This window comes from Microtus pennsylvanicus, chromosome 10, assembly GCF_037038515.1.
Source record: "Microtus pennsylvanicus isolate mMicPen1 chromosome 10, mMicPen1.hap1, whole genome shotgun sequence".
In the NCBI taxonomy this organism is placed as follows: domain Eukaryota; kingdom Metazoa; phylum Chordata; class Mammalia; order Rodentia; family Cricetidae; genus Microtus; species Microtus pennsylvanicus.
In genome coordinates, this window is record NC_134588.1 from 111222025 (window position 1) to 111228024 (window position 6000).

Below are 6000 nucleotides of genomic sequence, written 5' to 3' on the forward strand. Positions count from 1 at the left end.
AAACAAGCAAGGAAGGAAGGAACTAGCATTTCAAATTCCTTAGTTCTCTCAACTTGACAATATTCTTTATAGTGGCCACATTTTCCCGGTGTAAATTATAAGAAATATATAGTATGCATTGTGCATGTGTTTGCGTGGCTAAAATGTCCAGCACCCACACTAACCTAGCTGATCAGTTCTCAGCTTACACAAGAAATCAGTCAGAGGACTGGGTTAGAATTCTGCCACATTGGCATGGATTAGAGGGCTTGCCTCCCTTCTTCTGCCTTAGTTCTGACATCACCTGTGCTGTCGCTGGCATGGCCACTGTGTAAAGGGCTCCTAGCAGTGTACACCTCTCCCCACTTGCAGTCCCAAGCCCACAGTGACCTCTCCTTAGCGAGCAAAGCCCCTCCACTCAGTGAATGACAACACAATAGAAGCCGGAGGACAGAGCAGCCCAGGTGGGGTGGACCTGGAGTTTCACTGAGATCAGCCTGTAGAGTGTGCCTACTCTGGTTGTTAATAAGGCTCTCGGCAGCAATTTTACATACAATTATCTATCACAAAGCAAACAGTGATTGTCTCTGCCCTGGAAGGGAACGCCTGGAGTGAATTCAGTAGTGAGAAGTTTTTAATTATACCATCTGAGAAAAAGGTTAAAGCGCTGATATTTCATCTAAAAAAAATGACTCGGGAATTCTATAATAATTGTTTTTCAAATAATGGCTGTCGGATGAAAAGGGATAGAAGTCTCTGTGGTCACAGGTTCGGAGACCAGCGGGTGGCTGGTGTACACAGCAGGATCCTTGTAAGAGCTGGAACCCCGATGGGTACTGTTAGAAGTTGTATCTTTAGGGATAGTGCATATAAAATTGGAGGCTTCATCACAATAAAGCAGACTGCACGAATATCCTCTACTCTGAATGCACTGGAAGAGACTTCTAACAGAGTCAATAAAGCATCAGGTGGACGGCGGACTCAGAAAGCAGCCACTGTTCATCTAACACAATTTCTTGACTCCTGATGGTCGCACACTACAGTGAGAGTCATCAAGGTCTGTGTGAGACTTTCTCCCTCTATCTGGTTCTAAGACAGACAGAACTGGCCCTGTGAGAGAAAGGGACTAAGCCCTCTACTTTCTGTGCAGGGCTGGCCTTGTGAAGGGAAGAAGAATGCAGCAATAGGACACAGGGACTTCTCACAGCTGGGAGAGCTCCACCAGTCTGTGACAAAGTTCCAGAACTAAGATGGAAAAACCGCCAGACCCGCCTTCCCACTCCGCAACCACCTTCCTCTGTCTTTGTCCTGGTCTCTGCCTAGAGAGGGCATTTCCTGTCTTTTCATGTCTGCAAGCCCTCCAGCAGCCCGTGGTACACGCTGTTTCTCTTCTTGAGAGGGGAAATAAAGGAAGAGCTCAGTGGGGTGAACTGTGGCTCCCACATCTCCACCTTGGACCAGAGGGTACAACTGGCAGTGCTGTCTTCCTCTTGTACTCCCCATCCCAAATTTTACCCATACTGGACTCTTGCTGGATGTCTCGTTGTCTTACCTGGTGGCTTGGCCAAGCCCACATCTCTCAGAAGCCCGAGCCCCTGACTCAGACTAGTGTGACTTCTCTCTTACATATGGTCACATGGAAACCAAGATGGTGCCAAGAGGTCTCCTAGTAGCATAGACCTGAATCACAACGACTCGGGAGGCTGAGGTAGGAAGATGGCAAGTTACAAACCACTCTGGGCAATGAAATGAGTTCAGGGCCAACACAGACAACTTACTAAGACCTTGTCACAAAAGAATAAATAAATAAAAGTCAGAAGGGGGCTGGATTTAACAGCACAACATCCTTAGTATGTGTGAGGTCTCAGATTTAATTTGTTTTTTAAAGCATTGTGTTGAGAGGAGCCCAGCGCCTCTTTCATGCTGGCTGTATCCCGATGACCACTGCAGTCACACGCTGCTATGGTAACAGCAGGGCCACAGGACCCTTTAGATTTCTAGGTCAACCTGGTCCCTGCATGCAAGTGTATTCAAAACGGCTGGCCATTCTTCTTCCTTTCACACACAGCCACTTGACTGAACGGCGATTAGTCACCCTGGAAGGTTCCAGAAATCTCAACTGTGTTTATCTTCCGGGAACCTATTCACATTTTTGTCAGTAGGTTTGGGGTCTGAACATTGGTTTCATTTCCATTTGGTTTAGGAATTGAGGTGACTGCACTCAGCTTTCTGCTCCCCCGCACTTGCTTCCTTCCAACAAAGTACCCCCCCTCTTCCTCCTCCTCCTCCTCCTCCTCCTCCTCCTCCTCCTCCTCCTCCTCCTCCTCCTCCTCCTCCTCCTCCTCCTTCTCCTCCTAGAGGAACCACTTGACCTCCACAGCTCCTTTAGGACTAAGTCCCTTTGGCTGGCTTTACAATTCAACAATATGGTAATTGGTTTTGTCCCTCGGGCTTTGGCAATTAGGGGTCAATAGCTGGCCCTTTTCAGTTCAGAACCGCTATTTCCTTGCTCCTGATGAACACAACTAAGACTACTCCTCCTTCCCTCAGCCCCAGTAGACAAAGGTCAGCTCACCTGCTGTCTGCAGCTGTGCCACACAGTTCTTAAGGTCCGGTAAAGAGTTATTCCTACAGCCGACTTCCCTGAGCTTTGAGCCCCTCTGCCACCATCTCCCTTCATCCTTCAGGCGTTTCCACCATGCGGAGTTTCGACAGTCCCTCCCTCTGGGCTTCTGAAAGCCACCCCAGAGTCGTGTCCCTGAATCAAAGAAGCCCTGGGTATTAAGCCTTTTTTCTAGCCTCCTCGGTCCCTGCCGGCACATACTAGCTAGTTCTTGTAGCTGTTTGGGGGCATGATCTCTTTCTTCATTTTGTGGGATGTGTGTATGTCTGTGTGTGTGGGGGGGGGGGGTGTTAGTTTTGTATTCTAGGCTGGCCCGGAATTTGTGTCGATCTCCCACCTCAGCTTCCTGAGTACTGGGACAGCATATCTGAGTCACCACGCCTTTTCTTTTTTCAATTATAAAATGTCTCTAGCTGGGTATTTAGGATTTAAGTCAAGAAAGCAGCTCTCTTCGTGGGGCAGCCCCTCTTCCCTTGTTAGAGAAAGGACTTTGATCTTCCCCGACTGAGGGCCTGGTGTGAGCTCCTCAGAGTTGAAGGCAACTGCTGCAGTATAGCAGACCCCTTCCAGCTCTCCTCACGAGGTTCTTCTGACCACAGTCATTTCCGCAAGTTCTGCAAGTGCTCAGAATGGTCGCTGTCAAGGCTACAGACAGACTCTGTGTTGATCAAGGTTTTTCCAGTTCCCTGCAGGCTGCGACCTGGTAACGGCACACATCACAGCTGACACATTCAGATATTCTGGAAAGAGATCTCCATCGCCCTTCCCTGGCAATCCATACTACAGCTCTGAGAAAAGCGGCATGTGCCAGTGCCAAGCATTCCCTCCCTGCCTCTGATTTTCACAGTTCTCTAGCAAATACGCATATAAATAGAAGACCTACAAATAAGATGTTTTGCCGTAGAAATAATGAACCGAAGGCACCCCACTGTGCAGTCACAGGGGATCCTGGCAATCTGTCTTCCAAATGTTTGCAGTGTTCTAAGGCAGGAATAAAATATCAGAGCAGCTTTCCTCTGCATTGCTGGCTCTGCATCCCAGGACTTAAAGGCACCTCTTTCAGTGACGGGGACCTAAGGACAACAGTAGACCACTGTAGACAACACCAGCTTCCTGCTGGCCAGAGTCCCTCTCCTGTCATCAGCCCTGGGCCTTGTGGGGAGGCTCCCAAGCTCCATTTGGAGCTGGACATAGTGAGTGTCACTTCCTGGCTGTATGACCTAGGGTGGATCTCTCTGAGTTCCTCCTGGGCATTGTTAAATCCATGGCACTAAAGGAGGTAAAAGCTCAGGGAAAACAGAGTCACTTTCCTGAGGTCAGCCTCACTGACTTTTGTGATCTTATCTCCCAAAACCTCCTTGGCCTGCTCATTTTCCCGAGTTTCTTCCTAATGGGAAGGAGCTTCCCCAAGGCCAGAACCAAAGCAGTCACAGTTTCTTTCTTTTCTTCTACCACATTTTTGAGGAGGGGGCATTGAGACAAGACCGCACCAGGCAGCCCCAGGCTGACCCGAAACATCCTTCTGACTCAGCCTCCGATGTGCTGGGATTAAAAGCGTGTGTCAGCATTACAGGTTCTACCTCTGAACGCACAGATGAAAAGCAAAGAGGTGGGAGAGAAAGAAAGGGAAAAACAGTTACAGCTCAAGAGTTTCATCTGGTGAACGGATGCAGAAGGCAGCAATATACTAGACATGGAGACATGAGATCAACATGGCATTTGTTGATATAACCAGACAAAGGCAAAGGAGAAAGAGCAAAGCTGAATTCCAGCTGGTAACTTGAATCTGTAGGAGGAGATAATAAAGTTCAAGAAAGTTAACAAACGCCAAAAACATCTTAATGCATTTATTTTTATGGGAATGTGTTTGGACGTTGGTACTTTGGGTTAGGAAAGCTGCGGAATTTCTTAAGCAATTTCGACGAGATATGAAAATGTTATTCCTATATTGTTCTAATACCTTCCCAGCAATGCATTACTTTGTGTAACTTTATGTCTGTAGAACCTGAGAACAATGGTATATAAGAATAAGTGTAAAGTAGGATCAAAAACCCATGTGTGTGCATCGGCTTGTCTGTATGAACGCCACAGGCATGCAGTGCACACAGAAGCCTAAAGAGGGCACCACATTCCCTGGAACTGGAGTTACAGGTGGTTAGGAGCCACCTGACCTAGATGCTGGGAACCAAATCCAGGTTCTCCGTTAGAACAACAAATGCTCTTAACCTCTGAGCCATCGCTCCAGTCCCTTTACACTTATTGTTTTTTTAAAAATTATTTATTTATTAAAGATTTCTGTCTCTTCCCCGCCACTGCCTCCCATTTCCCTCCCCCTCCCTCAATCAAGTCCTCCTCCCTCGTCAGCCCAAAGGGCCATCAGGGATAAAACCAGACTCGCTGAACATAGAGGAAAATGAGGACTACTGAGAACTCAAGAACAATGGCAATGGGTTTTTGATCCTACTTTACACTTATTCTTATATACCATTGTTCTCAGGTTCTACAGACATAAAGTTACACAAAGTAATGCATTGCTGGGAAGGTATTAGAACAATATAGGAATAACATTTTCATATCTCGTCGAAATTGCTTAAGAAATTCCGCAGCTTTCCTAACCCAAAGTACCAACGTCCAAACTCCTCCAAATAAAAACATGGTCAGGCCTACCACAACAATACCCAGTCCCCAGGGCCAACTTCTTAGCTAGGATTTCTATTGCTGTGAAGAGACACCGTGACCACAGCAGCTCTTACAAAGGAAAAACGTTTAGCTGGGAAGGCTTACATCTTCAGAGGTTCAGTCCATTATCATCATGGCACGACAAGGTGAAGTGTTTTTTTTGTTTTGTTTTGTTTTTCGAGACAGGGTTTCTCTGTGGTTTTGGAGCCTGTTCTGGAACTAGCTCTTGTAGACCAGGCTGGTCTCGAACTCACAGAGATCCGCCTGCCTCTGCCTCCCAAGTGGTGAAGTGTTTTTAGAAAGTCCTTAAGACCTATTAATGCTCTGCCCCCAGAGGAAAGAGAAATATTTTTATTCATGATGAAGATGTCCTGAGAAGATCAAGAAGCCAGAGACCTGTCAAAATCTTAGTAAGAGGACACTGGGAAGAAAGTGACCCGCAGTGACACAGCCACGGATGCCTCTGGGAGCCCAGGGGGAGCACACGTTGAGGCGAGGTATGTGTTCCTTTTGCTGTTGCTGTGACAGAGCACTCACGCAAGAAAGCCAAAAGAGAGAGGGTCTATTCTGGTGTCAGAGATTTCACGCATGGTGTCTGGCCTCTGGGGACTCTGGGAGTGCGGTGAAGCAGAACTATGAGACCGTGAGAGAAAGCTGGCCTTGTGGAGAACAAGCAGCAGAGACAGTAGGGAAGGAATTGGGAATGGTCGATCACCTTC